Raw genomic sequence first — 20,940 nt, 5'->3', positions numbered from 1 at the left:
TTCTGATCCTCTCCTTAGTTCCTGGCCATGGTGTTCCAGGACCTGCTGACCAATAAGGATGATTACCTGCGTGCCTCTCGAGCCTTGCTGAGAGAGATCATCAAACAGACCAAGCACGAGATCAACTTCCAGTCCTTCTGCCTGGGTCTGATGCAGGAAAGGAAGGAGGCCACCTACGTTGACATGGAGTTCAAAGTGAGCTCATGATCTTTATATTACTCCCACCTTGTCTCAGTCTCCTGTACCATTAAATAACTCACCCCTACCTAGTTATATGCCCTATTGTGCCTCTTCATGAATAACTTCTGTGTGTTCTCTGTGGATCTGAGCTCATGCTCTCTGTCTGTTTTCACAGGAACGCTTTGTGATCCAGGTGACAGACCTGCTCACGTGCTCCATGATGCTGGGCATCACAGCTCAGGTCAAGGAGGCTGGCGTTGCGTGGGACAAAGGAGAGAAGAAGAGTACGTTCTTGTAGTTCTCTGGTTGTCGGCGATGTGGGCATTTTGAACATCCCTTTTGTCTGTTTCAGATCTGGATGGTCTGAGATCCTTTCAGAATAATATCGCTGCCATTCAGAGGGATGCTGTGTGGTGGCTTCACACTGTTGTTCCCACTATTGCCAAAGTGCCATCCAAGGACTATATACACTGGTATGTGTTTGGGAGTTTTCGTGCCACTTTGATTGTTCAAAAAGATAAACATAGGGGAGCTAATAAACATCCTACAGTAGTTACTTAAGATTATTTTCATTACATGGGTAAGAATAATTTACTTGTTTCTTTTCCACAGTCTTCACAAGGTGCTTTTCACAGAGCAACCAGAGACCTACTACAAGTGGGATAACTGGCCCCCTGAGAGCGACAGAAAGTGAGCATCTCTTCCCAACATTTGTTTTTATTCATGTCGGTCTGTCCGTCCCTGCTGTCTGTCCCTGCTGTCTGTCCCTGCTGTCTGTCCCTGCTGTCTGTCCCTGCTGTCTGTCCCTGCTGTCTGTCCCTGCTCCGTTGGCATCACTTAAATGTTTTGCCTCCGCCAGTTTCTTCCTGCGGCTGTGCTCGGAAGTGCCTCTGCTGGAGGACACTCTAATGCGCATCCTGGTCATCGGACTGTCCCGTGACCTTCCTCTGGGCCCGGCCGACGCCATGGAGCTGGCGGACCACCTGGTGAAGAGGGCAGCCGGGGTCCAGTCCGATGGTACAACATCTGCAACAGCAATGGGTAAGTGGAGTTTACTTACAGTAGTTAACATTTTCATGAAAACAGATGACGTTGAGGGAACTTTGTTTATTTGGCTTCACATAAAGAGGGATATTTCGCTTGTTTCCTGGTTTTGCTTTTGTAGATCTGGATGTTTTGAGAGTGGAGCGGATCCAACTGATTGACGCAGTGCTGAACCTGTGCACCTACCACCACCCAGAGAACATTCAGCTGCCTGCGGGGTACGCTGCTCTCTTTTAGTGTAATGAATCAACTTGCCAGCCAGCTTTAAGTCTATGTTCATTGTTTTCTGTAAATGACACGTTTGATATTTTTCAAGCTATACTCCTCCGAACCTGGCGATAGCCACACTCTACTGGAAAGCGTGGCTCCTGTTACTTGTGGTGGCCGCTTTCAATCCACAGCAAATAGGTATGAGTCTCAATCATGTTTCCCTACAAATCATCAAGTGTATATATTAGAAACTTACCCACAGGTTTTTACCTTTTGTTACAATCAACCATTTATTTCTCTCCAGGCTTGGCTGCCTGGGATGGCTATCCCACACTGAAAATGCTCATGGAGATGGTTATGACAAAGTAAGTCACAGGTATGCAATGTTTATCTAGTTTAAACCCAGCACATACCAGACTAACTCAACGAAGCTATCTTTCTCCTCCCCCTTTTTCTTGCTTTGCAGTAACTACTCCTACCCTCCATGCACGGTGGCCGATGAGGAGACCAAGACAGAGATGATCAACAGGGAGCTGCAGGTGTCCCAGAAAGAGAAGCAGGAGATCCTGGCCTTCGAGAGCCACCTGGCGGCTGCCTCCACCAAGCAGACCATCACAGAGAGCAACAGCCTACTGCTGTCCCAGCTCACCAGTCTGGACCCACAGTAAGACTCCTGCTTCATGCACCTTGTAGAATTATTTTAGGTGCTGTTCCTAGACACAGATTAAGTCTAAATGCATACTAGCATACTAAATGGAGAATCTCCATTGAATGTGCTTTTTAGGACATGGCTTAATCTGGGTCTGGGAAACTGGTCCCATTTTGTTAATTTGTTTCTTTTTTCTAGGGGCCCCCCTCGCAAACCCCCACCCGCAGTCCAGGAGCAGGTGAAGAGCCTTAACCAGTCCCTTCGCCTGGGTCACCTCCTCTGTCGCTCTCGCAACCCTGACTTCCTGCTCAACATCATCCAGAGACAGGTAAACAAGAGCACATCCTCTCTTGCCAGTAGAAAGTATTCTCTCTGGAAGGAACTCTACAACTGTGTTCTATGTTTTCCCCAGGCCTCCTCTCAGTCAATGCCCTGGCTGGCTGACCTGGTGCAGTCCAGTGAGGGGTCCTTGGATGTGCTGCCTGTGCAGTGCCTGTGTGAATTCCTGCTTCACGATGCTGCAGATGACAACTTGCCCATCGAGGATGACGAGGAAGGAGAGAGCAAAGAGCAGAGAGCCAAGAAAAGACAAGTATGCTGCCGTTTCTCAACAGCTATCATATTTTTTGTCTGTTTTGAATGGGTCTTGTGGACAGAGAAATCACTGACTCCAGCATCTCAAAGGATACGCTTGTCACATTTTATTTCATCCACACAAACCAACAAATGCCACATTTTCTGTTGTCTCTCTCGCTACACCAGAGGCAACAAAAGCAGCGGCAGCTCCTTGGACGGCTGCAGGATCTGCTGTTGGGTCCTAAAGCTGACGAACAGACCACGTGTGAGGTGTTGGACTACTTCCTGCGCCGCCTCAGCTCTTCTCAAGTGGCGTCAAGAGTCCTGGCTATGAAGGTGCATTATAAGAGACAGGACACACACTAATGAGTGTTTCCTTGATTTACTGAGGAGATTTATTCATCTACTTTGGCTCTTCTGCTGTTGTTCAGGGTCTGTCGCTGGTGCTGACTGAGGGGGTCTGAAGGATGGAGAGGAGAGGGACCAGCCCATGGAGGAGGACTCCAGAGATGCTGAGCTCCTGCCAGGCTACCAGTGGCTCCTGCAGGACCTCCCCAAGCTTGCCCCTGTTCGACAGCGTCCGGGGCATGACCTCCACCGCTCTGCAGCAGGTCAGTGGTCTAGATCGTTCGTACCAATGTGAACCGTATTTAGCCTCATTGTCAGGTTGTAGATGAGTGTTTTTTTTTCGCTGAAGGGATGTGGTAAGAATGTGTGTTGTGTTTCTGTTCTTCCCCAGGCCATCCACATGGAGACAGACCCACAGACCATCAGCGCCTACCTCATCTACCTGTCCCAGCATGCACCAGTGGAGGAGCAGGCATCTCACAATGACCTCGCTCTGGTAGCCCTGACACCTCTTTCCCTCAGTCATACCTCCAATTATTTACCTGGGTTGTGTGTTCAGTCGAGCACCCGTAGCAAAACGTTTTGCACGGACAACTAAAGTCTGTGTTCTTATTGAACAAGTTCAGGTAGTTTCAAAACGTTGTCTTCCCCACTGAACACGACCCTGTATTGCCTTCACAGTTAGATACTGAGGTGGGTTTGATTTGGGATCCTCTAGGATGTGGCCCGTCTGATTGTCGAGCGCTCCACCATCATGAACAGCCTGTTCTCCAAGTACTCCTGCCGGCCCGAGTCAGACGCCGTGCTCTCAGCCCTCATCTCCATCTTCTCCAGCTACATCAGGAGGATGAGGAAGACCAAAGAGGAGAGGACCTCTACAGCTGGGTGAGGATTGGATCATTACTGGGAGGGGGTGGGGAGGGCAACCTCACGTTTTCTACATCTAAATGGAAGATGGTTTCAGGCTGATGGTTTCATATTGGTAGACCTGTAGCGATCATTTCAACTAGAGGTGCTTGCTGTCAATACAGTTGTATTGAAATTACATTACTCCTTTGACCTTTGAACTCTATAGTCAGAATCTCAGGACCAGGTGTTTCTGCGTTGGACCACAGGAGAGACGGCCACCATGCACATTCTGGTGGTCCATGCCATGGTCATTCTCCTGACGCTCGGGCCACCCAAAGGTATGTATCGCTGAATACCACACTTGCTGTTACAAACATGGCCTGTCTACTGTACCTCTGTCTGTTTTCAGTGTATAGTATGATTTCATGTGTCTCTGTTCTCAGAGGAGAGTGACTTCTTCAACCTCCTGGACATCTGGTTCCCCGACAAGAAACCCCTCCCCACCGCCTTCCTGGTGGACACCTCCGAGGAGGCCCTGCTGCTACCTGATTGGTTGAAGCTGAGGATGATCCGGTCAGAGGTTTCACGATTGGTGGATGCAGGTACGAGTCCAAACACATTTTAAATACATGCAGGTAGAAGTGTACATGGTGTAGGCCTAACAGAGTAAAATACCACCATATATATAAAAATATATACAATTTAGATACAATGTCTGTCCTCTGCAGCGCTGCAGGATCTGGAGCCCCAGCAGCTGCTGCTGTTTGTCCAGTCGTTTGGCATCCCTGTGTCCAGTATGAGTAAACTGCTGCAGTACCTGGACCAGGCTGTATCCCACGACTCACAGACACTGGAACAGAACATCATGGACAAGAGTGAGAGAGCTTGACCACAAACTATCCTACTACACTATATCTATTCCACGTGGATAATGTTTGCCTCAGCTGATGTAGCTAGAGTGCTCATATAATCTATTCCTGAAGATTCTGTGCATAAATCTGACTATTTAGTGTTGACTGTATATTGTCTGTTCCTGATGGTTCTGTATGTCCTGTGCTACAGACTACATGGCTCATCTGGTGGAGGTGCAGCATGAGCGAGGCGCCACAGGGGGCACACTTTCCACGGGTTGCTCAGCTCCTCTCTCCCTCCTCGCAGAGGTCAGTCAGGGAAGGGGGGATACCTAGTCAGTGGTACACTGACTGAAATGTGTCTTCCACATTTAACCCAACTCCTCTGAATCAGAGAGGTGCGGGGCTGCCTTAATCGACATCCACGTCTTCAGCACGGGGAACAGTGGGTTAACTGCCTTGCTCAGGGGCAGAACGATAGATTTGTACTTAGTCAGCTCAGGATTCAATCCAGCAACCTTTCGGTTACTGTCCCAAGTCCCCTACCCGCAAGCTACCTGCCACCCCATACAGTCTCTTACTACTACTATGTGATTACATTTGTTTATGCCTCTCTGGGTTACATTTCTTATAAAAGTTTTGGAACAGCCTGGTAAAAATACAGTTTTGGTGTTTTGGGTCCATATCTGTCAATGACCCGAAGACTATGATGTTTAACCTTACAGATAGTACTGAGGTGAACAGAGCCAAAGTTACCGTGGAAACTCTTAGTTGCTCCTTGAAGATGAGAGCCAATCAGATCCCAGTGATTGGGCCTGAGGATGACCTCACCGGCATGTTGCTTCAGGTAGGAATGTATCTCTGCCTGGAGATGGATGAACATTAATACCTTTTTGAAGTTTATGGAGCAAATCATTTTTTCTCTCCGATTTCATCAACTATTTTCTTGTAGTTTTTGATAGACAGACACAGAGGCTTTTTTAATCATACCTCCACAAGTAGCCTACAGTGAAGTGATTGATTATCCTAGCTGACAGAGTTGTTTGGTTAGTACTGTAGTCAGATCTACCACCTGTTTTTCAGAGTGCTGACTGAGGGTCTAATACTTCTGGCTTTGTCTCCACAGATGTTCCCTCTGAAGGTGGACCTCCGCAGGCCCAGCCCCCCTCCCCGGCCCCTCTCCCTGGCCATGCAGCAGGCTCTGGCACAAGAGCTGGTGCGTGCCAGACAGGGGGGGCACCCCAGCAGGATGGGGTGGCAGTGCATCTCCTACAGGCCCTGGCTGCCCTGCTCAGCTCTGCCCACGCCGGTGCCCTCGTCATGGCCATGAACCGCAGCCACGCCCTGTCCTGTCCCATGCTGCGCCAGCTGCACCTCTACCAGGTATGATTGATTTACTCAGCTGTCCTTTTAAACAGTGCAACAGTGCTGCATCTCTGTCTCTCTCTGTAGCCTATATACAGTGGGGCAAAAAATGTGTTTTAGTCAGCCACCAGAATACATGCAAGTTCTGTCACTTAAAAAAATGTGAATGTATTGGGTTGTATTTTTTCATCTCTCGGTACATTTCATCTATGACAGACAAAATCAGATTTCTTTTCTTGCAGAAAATCACATTGTAGGATTTTTAATTAAATGTATTTGCAAATTATGGTGGAAAATGACATGTTTATCTCAATACTTTGAGAACCCGGCAATGACGTCTTCAAGGTTTTCACACACTGTTGCTGGTATTTTGGCCCATTCCTCCATGCAGACCTCCTTTGGAGGCGGGGCCGCTGCGGGCCTTGCTCAAATCCTTCGCTGGACAGTATTCCCAGAAGCACCGGCTCACTGATGGTGGGTGCTCCTTTTAATGTCCTTTGCTGGTACAAAATTTTACCCCATTGCACATAGACAGTTGAAGCAGTGAAGTTTTGGGGCTGTTGCCAAATGGACATTTAACCTAATTTTTTTCACAATTCCTGAGATTTAATCTAGTAGACATTCCAGGCCTTAGGTCAGTTAGGAAAGCCACTTTATTTTAAGAATGTGTTTGGGATCATTGTCAGAATGAATTAATTCAGCCATTTCTTTCATCATATTCCCTTGCTGATGGAAGAAGTTTTCATCAAAATCTCAATTAGTGTTTCATTCATTTCCTTTAACGGATTGTTTAACCTGGTCCCTTTGCAAGAAAAACAGCCCTGACAGAGCATGATGTTTAACTGAGTCAGGGTTCTAGGCCTCCTTGCTCAACTCAGCATTTTTGTTCTCACAAATTGTCGATAGATCATCCAAATGCTCTCTAGCAAACTTCAGATGGGCCTGGAATGTAGGATTGATGTCAGGGCTTTGTGATGGCCACTCCAATACCTTGACTTTGTTGTCCTTAAGCCATTTTTCCACAACTTTGGAAGTATGCTTGGGGTCATTGTCCATTTGGAAGACCCATTTGTGACCAAGCTTTAAGTTACTGACTGATGTCTTGAGATGTTGCTTTTCAATTTGGTCCCAGCTCTCTGTAGGTCATTCACTATGATCCATCTATTTTGGGATTTTTGCTCACCAGTTCTTGTGATCATTTTGACCCCACAGGGTGAGATGATGCTGGAGCCCCAGATCGAGGGAGATTATGTGGATGTATGTCTTCCATTTTCTAATAATTGCTCCCCAGTTGATTTCTCCAAACAGCTGTTTACCTATTGCAGATTCAGTCTTCCCAGCCTGGTGACAGGACTAAAATTTTGATTTTGGTCCCTTGACAGCTCTTTGGTCAAACCGTAGTCTGGGTTTTTGACTGTGGAGGTTTTGGACAAGTGGTCTTTTACTGATAACAAGTTCAAAGGTTATTCGATATAGGACTCTTAAAGAAGTTGTTACATTTTACTGTGGATATAGATACTTTTTACCTGTTTCTCCAGCATCTTCACAAGGTCCTTTGCTGTTGGTCTGAGATTGACTTGCACTTTTCGCACTAAAGTAAATCTCTCGGAGACCGAATCCTACAATGTGATTTTCCTGAGCGGTATGATGGCTTGTGGTCCTCATGTTTGTCTGTCATACTATTGTTTGTACCAGATGAAAATTACAGGCCTTCAGGCTTTTTTGGAAACTTGCAATTGGTGGCTGACTAAAGACTTTGTGCCTACTGTATGTCTTTTTCATCAGAGGTCTTGGCTGATTTCTTTTGATTTTCCCATGATTCACCAAACCGATGTGAATGAGTTTGAAGTTGTATTTTGAAATGTTTTACATCCTTCAGGTACTCCGTCCAATTGACTCAAATGATGTCAATTAGCCTATCAGAAGCTTCTAAAGCCATTCTTAAGGCTGTCATGGAGATTGACATGCTGTTTAAAGGCACAGTCAACTTAGTGTATGTCAAGTCCTTCTGACCCACTGGAATTCCTTAGCTGCGTATTAAATGATACAGTGAAATAATCTGTCTGTAAACAATTGTTGGAAAAATGACTTATGTCATGCACAAAGTAGATGTATGTATGTACTTGCCAAAACTATAGTTGGTTAACAAGAATATTGTGGAGTTGTTGAAAAACGAGTTTTAATGACTCCAACCTAAGTGTATGTAAACGTCTGACTTCGACTGTATATATTTATGATACAGACACACATACTTGGGCCTGGTCACAGATAGTCAGGTAATCGACTGTTAACAGTGTGATGATAACTGATTTATATCTATCTTCTGCAGTTCGTACAGGCTTCCTCCACCTGGCTGAGGCCCTGGCTTATCGGAGGGACTCCGAGATGGCCGTGAGGGCCATAATCGCCACACTGAAGGCAGGGGAGAGATGTAATGCAGAGCCGGAACTGATAGGCAAAGGTATGGTACTTTAGTGCGTCGTTCACACTCTCTCTCAGGCTAGAACATCAACTATCCTCACTATTTCTGCTCCAGTTTTGATGTGGTGGCTGACGTTCAATTTCCCCAGATCTGTTTGTTTCATTGCCGCCTCTGAGTCTCTGTTTTTCCTTTGTTGACCTGTTCCTTTGAGTTTATAAGCTCTTCTCTGAAACCAAACCAGACCAGCGGCTTCCAGTTTGTTTATGTCCAATATGGGCTCAGGTCTCCATCAAGCCCAGATGAAGGATTTTATTTAAACTTTAAACTGGTTACGGCCAAGCTGGTGATCTAGGTTACGCAGAAATGCGATAATGGTAGATGGTAGTTCATAGTTTTGGTGTGTGGTTTTTGGCTTGCCCCTACAATGTTTTATTTTTCCTCTGAATCACAAGATTTTCCTGAGCTCAGCATCATGGCCAGTTTTTTTTTGTTTTTTCAACTTCTGAATGTTCCACCGTAGCTGAGGGAATGGCACAACCATCACATCACATGCCAGCTCAGTACTGTTGTTGTTCCCAGTGTTACAGGGGCTAGTGGAGGGGAAGTCTCCGTATTTGGAGGAACTGCTGGCCTTGCTAATGACTACTGGAACAGAGACGGGGCCGGCTCTACCACCGCAGGCCCTGTTGCCATGGTGATAGCGCTGCTTCTCCAGGAGACTGAAGAGCAAGCTGTGAAAATGGAGGTGGATACAAACAGGTAAGCATGTCAATTCTATCACGCCTAAAATCATTCAAGACCTGTGTTTTTGCCCTTACTCAAACAACAACATACCCATCTGGTTAACTGTGGCATTGATCTCATAGAAGACATTTTGTTTGGTCTGTTTATGGCTTTATGTTTTTTAATGTCTTAGAAATATTACTATTGTATGTTTAATAATCAGCACTTTGTTTGACTGAAGGATTGTATAGATTCATCATTCATGTAGCCCTGACCTTAAGCCTGTCAATTTATTCACTTCCCTTTCAGCAGCAGCTCTGAGGTGACAAAGACCAGGTCCAGCTCAGGGCTGCTTGTTGATTGGCTGGGACTTCTTGACCCTGAGGTCACATCTGTGTGCCCAGACCTTCAGCGGAAGTTGCTCTTTGCTCTCAACAAGGTAATCTCAGCGTGTGTGTGTGTGTGTGTGTGTGTGTGTGTGTGTGTGTGTGTGTGTGTGTGTGTGTGTGTGTGTGTGTGTGTGTGTGTGTGTGTGTGTGTGTGTGTGTGTGTGTGTGTGTGTGTGTACTTAACCACCTTACTTCATGTGATTTATTCCAGGGTAAAGGAACTCCCTCCTACAGACCATACCTTCTGGCATTGCTGACCCATCAGTCCAACTGGACAACTCTTCATCAGTGCATCAGTGCTCTTCTCAGCAAGCAGCAAGACCAGCGGTCAGACAATATATCTATCCCAAATCATGGCCTTCAGCAGTAGTAGTCACACTGACAGTGTTTCCCAAATAGTGAAAGTTGTATTGTAATATTCTGTCATGGTGTTGTGTATGCTGTTCTCCAGACTGGACCCATCTTCTACTCTGGACTTCCTGTGGGCCTGCAGTCACATCCCTCGTATCTGGCAGGGCCGGGACCAGAAGACCCCACAGGTAGCACAGTACTCCAGTCTAGCTCTCAAATAATGACTTCAATTAATCCAGTCACATGACACAAAGCAGTGAACATTGTTCCCCCTCAGCCTGACTGCTTCCAACACTTCTCTCCTGTGCTCTCTCCCTCTCTCTCCAGAAACAAACAGATACGTTTGTCCTGCGTTTGAACCCGGAGGAGCTTATCAGTCTGGTGGACCTCATCATGTCAGAGTCTGAGCTCAACAGCCGCAGCAACTCCTCTCCCCCTGCCAACACCCCCGACAAGGCCAAGAGCACCCTGGACCAAATCTCCTGCTCCCTCATCCAGTCACGGCTGCCCCTGCTCCACAGCTGTTGCCATGGCGACCTGGAGAGAGTGAAGAAAGTCTCGGAATACCTCATCAACTGCACAAAGAAATGGGGAGACAGGTATGGGTGGGGTGTTGGCTCTTGGACTGACATACTTAGTCAGGCTTGTCCAATGGGAGTTTAATACTATTTACAGGGTGATATGTTGCTATGTGATCTACTCTAGACAGAGACTCTCTCTAGCTCGCTCTCTCTCTCTCTCTCAATACCCCATCTGTTCCTTCAACAACAGCAGACATGACACTTCATAATATTTTGGTCTCATAAGGTTCAATAAAGTGCCCACAGTTCATTTAGTTAGACATATTTTTCACCTTCCCTAATTAGCCCCAGTATTGAATTTGGTCTTTGGCCTCTTTCAAACCGAACTGATAAACTTGGGGCCATATCACTAGATTACCCCCAGACGGAACAGTTGAAATTCACAAACTGAATATTCTGTCAGACACAACGCTGTGTGGACCAGGGGAAGGCGATAATTAGGTCTATTGGTGTGAAATTAAAACGACCAGAAGTCGTGTGTTCTGTGATCTCTTTAAAAGCTCAGTGTATTATAATAAAGCCAAGAGGATTAGGGCTGCAGCTCTAAACGTGCTGCCTGTGTTGTGGATTCCTGCCCGACTTAGCTGCCTGTCAGAGATCAGGGTGCAACTTCTCTTTGTGGAAGCCAAACCTTCTTTCATGAGTCTGCCTCTGGTTACTAAACCAATTGTAATGGGGAAACTCTGGCCAAGGTCAAGCAGCAAAATTATCTATCCAATTACAATATTTTTAAGAGCAGCTAAGCTGTCTTGTACAAATAGTTGCGACTGATAACATGGTTTGCTTAAAACCCGTCTTACAAAACAGACTGTGTTTGGCCTTGTGTGGGATAAACATTTCCCTGTGTGATGGGCATTCTCTTCAGACTCTTCTTTAAGGCTCATCGCTAGATTAGCTGGTGTTTATTCCAATTGCATGATGGTTGTTGAAGAGACAGTGGAATCTGACTCTTGGTCAAGGTTGTTGCTGTTTATGGAAAACACCGCCAGTGATGACCAGTGAACACAAATCCTGTTGATTCGTAGACGGTCGGACATGTATGAGCCAACTAACTAGGCCTACATCAGACGAGAGCATTGTAGTAGGAGACCATTGGGACTGTCAGCTGTGTGGAAACTGTTGCCTGATGTTTGCTAGCTGACTCCATTGTGTGTTCCTTAGTGTGATGAGTAAGCGGTGCCAGAACCTCCTGCTCCAGCTCTACCTGCACTTCCCAGAGGTCATCCAGCACGTGACCTTACCTGACGCCACCCTGAGCAGCGAGGGGGCTGCCGACGGCACCACATGCAAGGTAGACTAGACCTTCAGCTGGCTCAGTCGCTTAACTGTTTCTCAAAGCCGTTGGCTGGCACAGAAGCCGTCATGGAAGCCTTAAGGACTGATGTGTGATTCCCTCCCTCTCAGCACGACGTCCTGGTTCACCGTCTGGTCACGTTGCTAGGCGATACGGGAGACACAAAGTCGGCTGAGAACCGGATGTCAGACGCTAACCTGGCCTGCAGGAAGCTGGCTGTGTCCCACCCGGTCCTCCTCCTCAGGTGAACACCATGTTCATTACAAACTTAGTGTTGGACATATGAATTCAATGCACCTCTTGTGGTAGATTGTAGCTCCATTGTGACGTTCACTGACGTGATTTTAAAATCACCCTGTGAATGTTTTTGTTCTCACCCTTGCTGTAGTAAGGTGGAACATCTGGAGAATGATTCACAGCTTACTTTTCTTAACTTTCCAGACACTTGCCGATGATCGGAGCGCTTCTCCATGGACGCATCCACCTCAACTTCCAGGAGTTCCGGAGCCAGAACCACCTGACATTCTTCAGCAACGTGCTGGCCATCCTGGAGCTGCTTCAGCCGTTAGTTTTCCACTGTGAACACCAGAGGGCGCTGCAGGACTGCCTTCTCTCCTTCATGAAGATCTTGCAGGTGAGGGAATGAACGCGCAGCGCACTCACAGATCAGCCTCAGGGTTTTACAGTTGGTTTGCTGACATTTGCTTGTGTTTTTCTTTTTAGCGTTTCAGAGGTATTTGACTTCTCATAGGTGGGGAAAGAATAGATTGTTGCTACTGCTACAGCTGTGGTTGGCTGGATATTTTGACTAGGTCTAATGTGTTTTCACAGAACAGTTGTATTTCCACAAGGTCAAATGCTTTGTGCATTAAAATAAATATCTTATTGATCATGGAGTTAATAATGTTGTGGTCCATATTCCCTGCAGAACCTCAGGAGACCTCGTATGCATCCGTTGGCCGTCTTCAGTAAATATGTGCAGTTCATTCAGAAGTACATTACCCACGATGCAGCATCAGCCATTCCCTATCTACAGAAGCATTCTGATATCCTACAGTAAGTCATTGAGCTGATAAAAAAAAAAATGATTATTGAGACATTAGGATTGGCAACACAATTGCATTAATGTTAGTTGTTATTTCACATTGTGTGGAGCAGCGAAGGAGTGACTTGTTTTTCTCTGTTTGTCCCACTAGGGGGCTCTCGTCAGAGCACCCTGACCTGCTGCTTAAGTCCCTGCTGGCTGGCCTCACCCTGCCTGTGAAGACTGGCTCCTCTGACAGCTCTGCAGAGGACAGAGATGGTAAGCTTATCCACTCGTGAAAAAACGTTTTGCCTTGAATGAAAATACATGAGTGAATCAGAGCTCATCAACAATTTGGCAAATGAAAAAATATTGAATATATTAATTCCACATTTTGACTGCGTACAGATGCATACGAATCAACCATCTCGCTAAATGCAGTGTTTTTGACATGTCTCTGGGTTTCCTCCGATCAGATGAGTCGTCCTCTGGTTCCCTGCCCATGGTCAGTATCGCGGCCTCCGTTCCACTGACTGCAGCTGACATGACCAAGTACCTGAAGAAGATCTCCAGGGGAGAAGCCATCGAAGGTCATTAAGCGTATAAAACACTCTCAGGTCAGGTTAACACGTTACTTCAGGGATTTTGCTGAACTTTACCAACATTTTGCTCCCCTCTGTGTTTCAGACGTGCTGGAAGTTCTGACCGAGGTGGAGGACAAGTCCAAGAGGAATCCTGAGATCATCCAGTACTTCACTGTAAGTTTGCCTTCTAATAACACACCTTTATTATAAACAAATAATCCCCCAACACACACACACACACTCTGCTGCACCACTCTGTACAGGATAAGTAAACAGGTTTTCATTGCCTTCCCTGCCCTCAGAATGACCTGCGGAGACTGGTGAGTTCTACTGAGGAGTTGTGCCGTAACATGGCCTTCAGCCTGGCCCTGCGCTGCATCCAGAACAACCCGTGGTAAGATCAGAATGTTGACACCTCTAGGATTTCTCTGCTTATTTTTATAGGAATCTAGAGAGAGCGCGCGAGTTGTCTGGCTGGATATTCATTTATTGATGCGTTGTTTAGGAATGTTTGGCTGCAAATGTTGCTGTAGTGATATCTGTAAGGTGTTGTCTTTCATGTCAAATAATGTTATCTGTCCTAAGTAAAATGTGTTTTTTTCGGTGGAACTGCAGTACTGCAGCAGACTTCCTGCCCACCTTCATGTACTGTATGGGCAGCGGGAACTTTGACGTGGTGCAGACAGCGCTTAGGAACCTGCCAGAATACGTGCTGCTCTGTCAAGGTATGATTGTCCCATCTTCTCAGCACTACACAGCTTCTGTGCTTGGTCCTTATTATGGATCTAAACTCGCAAGTTGGAAAGTAAACTGTTCTGTGTTTTCAAGATGTATAAGGATTCATGCTCAAAGCAAAATATGTTTTTGTTTTTTCATTGTGTTTTTCTCCTCAGAGCATGCAGACATCTTACTCCACAAGGCCTTCTTGGTGGGGATCTATGGGCAGATTGACACCAGCTCTATGATCTCTGAGTCCATGAAGGTCCTGCACATGGAGGCAACAACATGAGGACCCGGAGATACAAGTCCTTCTCCTCTGACGGGAGGCAGTGTCACCGTAAAGTTTTTGTACTGTACATTTAGACTCGTGTCATACACAATTGCTCTGTTCTTTTTATCCATTTGGTCATTTCATCAGGATTTATGGATTGATACAAACTGATTCTTTGATTCGAAGGTAATATCGAAGTATTCAAAAGATGGTGATAATGATTATTGTAAAAAAAGGAAATAATGTCACTCATGCTTGTTTTGCAGTGGTAGTGCTTCTATTATTTTTGAAATAATGAATACTGGCTATCAACCAATGTCAGAAATGTAATAAAAAAAGGAAAACTTTTGACATTTAGGATTTTTGTCTCGAATATTATTCCTATTATATCACATAAAACCAGGTTGTCATATGACTTATTTTCTGTTGCTTCTAACCTCAGAGTTCATACTATAATGGTATCTGTGCTGCATGTTTAAACATTTAAAAGAGAAGTCAGTTACCAGCTTAAATTGAGGAGCATAATCTTTGGAATTTCAGCAGATCTAATTATTGCTTTTGGGCATCAATGTTTCACCAGCTCAAACAAGAGAACCGGAGCAACAGTTAATAATGGAGCAAGACCCTGGTGCCTTCATATTTCATCCCATGCATTCTCTGAGCCAGATCCTGTTTGAAATGGCTGTCATAGTTATGCACTCTTCACTGGGGTGTAGAAGACAAATTAAAGGCATGCGATGGAAACCAATTTGCCATGAAAGTGTGAGTTGTTTTGCCCAGTGCAACTGACTTCATCAGAAACCCTCTCGATGGAGTCAAAGGGGTAGACGAGACAACGTGCAGGCATGCAGGTAACCCAGCTAAGTGTTCCTTCCTCACCTATTTATGGGAAATTAACCAAGGCAGTAATTGTTCAATCACACAGACTAAAGCACTGTTTTGAAAGCTGCATGTGGGCAGGCTGTTTTGGCCAGCACTGAAATGTACTCTGCTGGTGTTGGATTACATGGTGAGACATGGGGAGGAAGCAGTTGGTTAGTGATGGGAGAATCCTATGTGAAGGTGGATCAGGGGACGCTGTTGTCTGTTGGGACTGACAAGTCACTCTACATACTGCGCACATGGTGCTGATGAAAGCAGCTTTCTTCAATGAGGTCCACACATGTCCAGTGATGGAAATGTCTTCAAATGTTCAAGTGATCCTTGCCACCATTATGGTTTTCACCGTTATACTTGCTGCTGTGCATAATTAATTGGATACAAATTGAAAAGAAAAAGACTCTTGGATGGGTTGCCGATTTGTCCAAATATGTTTCTTATTGCTTGTAGTGCAAACAATTTTGCTACAATTTGTATTTTGTTTTTTAAAATCTTGTATTATTTGGCTTGTATTTGAAAACATGTTACCTCGCATTTGTTTTGAGTGTGTTTTTATCTCCATACTTTTCCAATTTTGTTAGTTATAAAGCAATATATTTCTATGTACTGCAATTATTCTACTTGTCTGTGCTCTCCTCCCACGGTTTGTTTTTTGGTTAATGCACCTGTAAGGTGTTCTATAGTACACACTGAGTCTGGAGTTGAAAGTGTTTGTGGTTATCCATCAGCTAGCAACAGATGCCATAGCTGCCTGGGCTCTTGGTGAGGCGCCAGCATCCCATTGGCTTGGTGTCAGTGAGGCGGAACAGAGATGAGTGACAGCCAGTGAGGAGGAGGAGATGGAAAGAGAGGGCTGTCATTAACTAGCCTGATGGGCCACTGACATGCTAATAACCTCTGCCTTGATTCATCATCACATCAGACTAGTGTTTGATGCCCTCAGAAGCACCTGGTGCTGTGGTCTGTACTAAAACCGGCTCAATGTGCCATGCTCCAAGTTAAGCTTCATGAACTACCTTATATCAATCATTTTTACTGCTGCACATGAGGTATTTTGTAACAGTCCTATCCTGGCTTTATGAAAAGTCACAGATTGCAAACTCATAAGGATGAGTTTAAAGAGTTGTTTTAATGTGTAATTTGTTGATTTGCTAGTTCATGTGAAAGTGGACAGTGCAGGAAGGTGGGGGTGAGTCCTTGTCTCTCACTCAACCCTAGGAGGGGCCCCGATGTGCCTCTACCTGCCCAGCACACCTGTCTTCCTCTCCTTAGATCATCTCGTCTTCCTCCACGCATGAGTTGCACTTGGCCGAAGTGGAAGAAATGTGGACCGGCTCTCGCCTCTCTTTTCCCCTGCTACTTTGAAGCCTAAAGTGTGATTGCTCTTGGATCGTGGCCGCTTTCCCTTGAACGTTTTGCCATGAAAAGCAGGTTGGGCTCTCAGCTTCATCCCATAGCCAGTGATCCAGGACTAAACCAATCAGCCTGCTCTCTGCAGGATACTCTTAGCAACCAGAGAGAGTGAGGCATCGAGCAGATAGGGGCTTCCTCTGCTCTAAAACCCATGTCCCTTTGTCTTCCCTGGATGTGACAAACACATCCATCACAATCATTCAATAACAGACGGAATTCAATTGTACTGCCATGCTTTGATTTAAAGTTCAAGTTGGTCGATAAGAGTAAGTGCAACCACAAGCAACCGATGATGAGATAACCTTGCTGCGATTTTATATGGCTTTTTTTTTGTTTGCTGACAATTTGCAATGAATCGGAAATAAAAATGTGGAGTTTAGTTAGACTCTGCCTGGCAATCTGAGAAGTCGTTAGCAGCAGAGACAGTTACGTGACAACCCTGAAGCTTCACTTATGCGCCCATTAAAAATGGATATTATCAGTGTTCATTGCTGCTATTACAGACTGCAAATGACACCAGCCATACGCACAGTCCCATGACACCAATGAACATCCTCCATCTTCACAAGTCATTTGGCAGAACTTTAGTAGGATGTTTTGCAGTGTCACTCTAGTGGATGAGTATTAATGATATTGTGCGTTGTTCCCGATCTCTGTCATCTAAGGTCCTGTACTAACACATCCACAGTTAAATCTGATAGTTGAGCCAGTTTCAAATGTCCTTTAAAAAGAACATTGAAGGCTTTTTGTTATGTATGGTACATGTATTGCCTAACACTGCACTAACCTAAATAGCTGCTCTTTATTTCGGTCTTATACTGCGGAGTATTGGCATTTCTCCTTCCAACATTCCTTGCATTTGCTTCTCTTGTCCTCTTTGGAACTATCCCTTTACATTTACATTTGTAAGCTGTAAATACGAGCTCAAACAAGCCCATTTCAAACTAAAGTCGGTAATGGAAAAAGAGGCACAACAACGTAGGTGGGTTTTTTTTTTTTTTATCCATGGAGAATGTGCATTTTGCCCCCCAATGTTGAAGGCCCACTAATGATGCTGTGATTTTTATTTAAGCCTGCTGTGGATTTCACAGGCTGCCATGTGATCCAGGGACCCGGGAATACCTGAGAGACCAGTGAAGACTGGTGTGAGCCACTGCCATTGTTGTCCTAATGCCTCCTTCAATTATCCACAAGCAGCTCATTTGTACACGAGCCCCTTACTGATGGCTAAACAACCCCTGCTGGTTTTCCACCAACTTCTCCCCTGATTAGCTGGATCAATGGGCATTAGAGGAACCCGGAACAGACCAAACACAGCGGGGGGGGGGGGGGTATACTTTCAGACATCCCAGAAATCCCTCTGTCTACCTGTGTGCCAAGGACAAATGGAATGGAGATGGCCATTCAGTATTCAGTGCTAACCCACACACAATGTTTATTTACCCACCCTTCAAACTAGACACTTTTAATCTATTTTCCTTTTTGCTTTAGAAAAGGCAAAGCCAATAAACGACTGGAGAAATGGCAAAGCCAAGAAATGACTGGGGGCTGCTGGAGCAGAGTGAACGTTGATGCCTCACTGTCGCACGCATACACACGCACCAATAAACATGCTCACAGATTCAGCTTAACGTAGAGATTGTCCAGGTATTTCTGATGTTTGTCTTATTGACCTCTATACCTGTGCGTAGGCTTTATTTAGTGTTTGAACAGGTGTGGATGAAAGCCCCACTGGAGAGGAGAGAGAGGTGCTGTCCTCTGACTAGACAGTGATTCACCTTCCCCTGGTGTTGGGAGCATGGCTTTGGCCAGATGTCTCCTGCTGATGTTCTGGAACTGATCAAAGGTATGCAGTTCAAACCGCCAGTCTGTGGTGACAACCATGACAGTGGCGTGTTCTAGCCACCGTCTGATCCGATAAGCATTTAGCGGGGTGTGTCAGGTGATGCGTATCTCCGGATTAATTGACACACCTGTGTTTCATTCACATCATAGACAGTCGGTCCTCATCATGATCAACTCATCAGAGATCCTTCAACACCGGGCTACAGCTGGGCTGCTTGGGAACGGTGTGGATGATCTTTTAGAGTATACACAGCAACGTGAGTTGATTATGTGAGAGAAAGAGTGTGTGTCTGTCTGCCTGTGTGTATGTGCGTGCGTGTGTGTGTGTGAGAGAGAGAGAGAGAGTGTGTGAAGGTGTGAGACCTAACTATTGTCTATAAGGTTTGTAGTGGATACTTGTAGTGGATACGTGTAGCTCTTATGTGAGAGAACTCTCTCTCTCTGTCACGGTCTGTTGGAGTACAGTGCTGTATTACCTTCCTTCCAGCATGTGTGGAGATTTACTTTGAGGCCCCGTACTAAGCTGTGATTTGGGACAGTTTACCTGATGACATGAAAGAGGGATTGAGTAACTCTAACACATTACATAGTAACAAAACCTGCTTGCATCTGTGTATAACACTGGTAATACCTGTTTATAAGTTTATCCAATTTTATTTAAATGTATTTAAACTTGGAAAATCCCATTGAACCCAAGGCCAATTTTACAAGGGAGCCCTGCACACAACCATACAAATTCACAATATTTACAATTCCAACGCTTGCAGTGATCATTATTCCCATTAAATCCCTATCGAATGGAATCTCTATGTCAATGTAATCGTTACAGTCTTTATGTTAGAATTGTGTATATTACTTGGAGAGAAAGAGGAGACGTTATAATACAAATAAAAATCTTGGTGACGTGAAAACGGCGCAAATTCCAGTTGAAGCTTGGCTGTGAAAGTTATCTGTTTTCAAAGGCCAAGGAGCCCTGACCCACAGCCATTGTCAATGAACTCTGTCTTCAGTCGAAGACCAAACAAAACCTTCTATTTGAACAGGTGATCCTATTTTAGATAGAAGACTAGTAGAGACTAGATGGGACCACTTTAGTCATTTAATGACAGCATTTCCATTGTTTTTGTTGAACGTTTCATTTGAAAGATTAGACCTAGCTATTAGGAAAGCATTTATTTTTAATTGTAGAAACTTTTGGGGTGTGTGATGACTGCATTTAGTGTATGTAACATCCAAAATGAATCAAGATCAGGAAATAAGTGTTAGGTAAACATTTTCAATCCAGCTAATTGTCATCATTCAACTTCATGTCAATTAGGTGGTGTAATTAGCGTGAACTTGTTTACCTTGGCAACAGTGGCTCTGTGTTTGGCACCTCTGAGCCTGTTTTGATCATCTCCGAAGGGCTGTACCAGTTTGTCATCGGAATCCTTTCTTCTTCCTCTGCTTGACAACTACTAATTGAAAGACGCGAGCGATATTCTCAAGTATTTGTGGTGTACGTGTTCAACTGAACGTTCAAGCTTTTTGTTTTTTACTGTCATTTCCACACCTTGACGTCTGATCCATCACTTTGATTGAAATTTTTCCGAAGCTAAAAGATGTCTTAACTTGTTCAAAGTAAACCTCAGACACCAAATCCATGCAGAGTGCAACATGAAATGGAGGGTGGAAGCTGCTGCTATAATGTAAGTTGAATGCGAAACCTTGTATGGGATTGGTGTGTTGAAGAGGATAAAGTGTGCATTGTGATTTTAAATGGACTTTGATTGAATGATACCGTGGTGTGAAAATCTACCTGGAGTTGGATCATGGGTCAGATTCACATTCCTGTCTCCATTTCTCTGAAGCCCAGCCCTCTCTCTCACACCCAGGAGTCAGTCTGGGCCCACTGTGAGTCATGTGACTGCTGAGGAAGGAGGGGGATCAGCAGGATAGGAGAGAGAACCTCACCAGACTAAGGTGAGACCCCCTTACCTGCTGAGTGCAGTCCTCTCTCGCCTTCCCACCCATCACCTGCATCTCACCTGAGCTCTTCCTGAGTCTCCATGTCAACCTTCATCTTAGGTAGCCTTCTGGATCGAGAGTCAATGTATGGCTGATGACTGCAATTCATCCCTCAGAATTTATGGTGGAAGATTCTGTGATTCCTTTCATTCTGGATCTGGTGATGTACTTCATTAACAGCCCTATTTGATTTCACTGTGGTAAAGAAGCCTCGAAACTTGACTCTGCTCCATTTTGTGCCAACCTCAACAAGAATATTGTGAAGTGCTCCTGAGATACGTCCCATTGTTTTGGTATCAGACTGTCCCCTTTATACCAGTGGATTGACACTTAAGACTCTGGACTCCTCTAAGAGCTTTTGGATA

General features: G+C 45.2%; 1 pseudogene across 1 annotated transcript in view; it reads left to right on the top strand.

The window, feature by feature from the left end:
• LOC124015356 overlaps positions 1-14,789 on the top strand; it is a 20,239-nt pseudogene extending 5,450 nt beyond the window's left edge. The window contains exons 3-40 of the transcript XR_006835138.1: positions 19-195; positions 356-464; positions 533-653; positions 793-870; positions 1,040-1,221; positions 1,346-1,442; positions 1,541-1,632; positions 1,739-1,799; positions 1,901-2,098; positions 2,282-2,411; positions 2,496-2,675; positions 2,846-2,995; positions 3,091-3,270; positions 3,399-3,503; positions 3,726-3,892; positions 4,083-4,194; positions 4,300-4,458; positions 4,585-4,731; positions 4,919-5,016; positions 5,433-5,554; positions 5,834-6,155; positions 6,464-6,546; positions 8,402-8,533; positions 9,074-9,253; positions 9,530-9,656; positions 9,818-9,933; positions 10,058-10,145; positions 10,285-10,556; positions 11,700-11,829; positions 11,943-12,076; positions 12,274-12,466; positions 12,761-12,888; positions 13,029-13,135; positions 13,333-13,446; positions 13,544-13,614; positions 13,743-13,834; positions 14,056-14,165; positions 14,334-14,789. The product of XR_006835138.1 is annotated as an integrator complex subunit 1-like (transcript). The remainder of the gene's footprint in view (positions 1-18; positions 196-355; positions 465-532; positions 654-792; positions 871-1,039; positions 1,222-1,345; positions 1,443-1,540; positions 1,633-1,738; positions 1,800-1,900; positions 2,099-2,281; positions 2,412-2,495; positions 2,676-2,845; positions 2,996-3,090; positions 3,271-3,398; positions 3,504-3,725; positions 3,893-4,082; positions 4,195-4,299; positions 4,459-4,584; positions 4,732-4,918; positions 5,017-5,432; positions 5,555-5,833; positions 6,156-6,463; positions 6,547-8,401; positions 8,534-9,073; positions 9,254-9,529; positions 9,657-9,817; positions 9,934-10,057; positions 10,146-10,284; positions 10,557-11,699; positions 11,830-11,942; positions 12,077-12,273; positions 12,467-12,760; positions 12,889-13,028; positions 13,136-13,332; positions 13,447-13,543; positions 13,615-13,742; positions 13,835-14,055; positions 14,166-14,333) is intronic.
• The last annotated feature ends 6,151 nt before the right edge of the window (positions 14,790-20,940 follow it).

This window comes from Oncorhynchus gorbuscha, linkage group LG26, assembly GCF_021184085.1.
Source record: "Oncorhynchus gorbuscha isolate QuinsamMale2020 ecotype Even-year linkage group LG26, OgorEven_v1.0, whole genome shotgun sequence".
NCBI lineage: Eukaryota > Metazoa > Chordata > Actinopteri > Salmoniformes > Salmonidae > Oncorhynchus > Oncorhynchus gorbuscha.
This window is presented reverse-complemented; position numbering and strand designations above follow the sequence as displayed.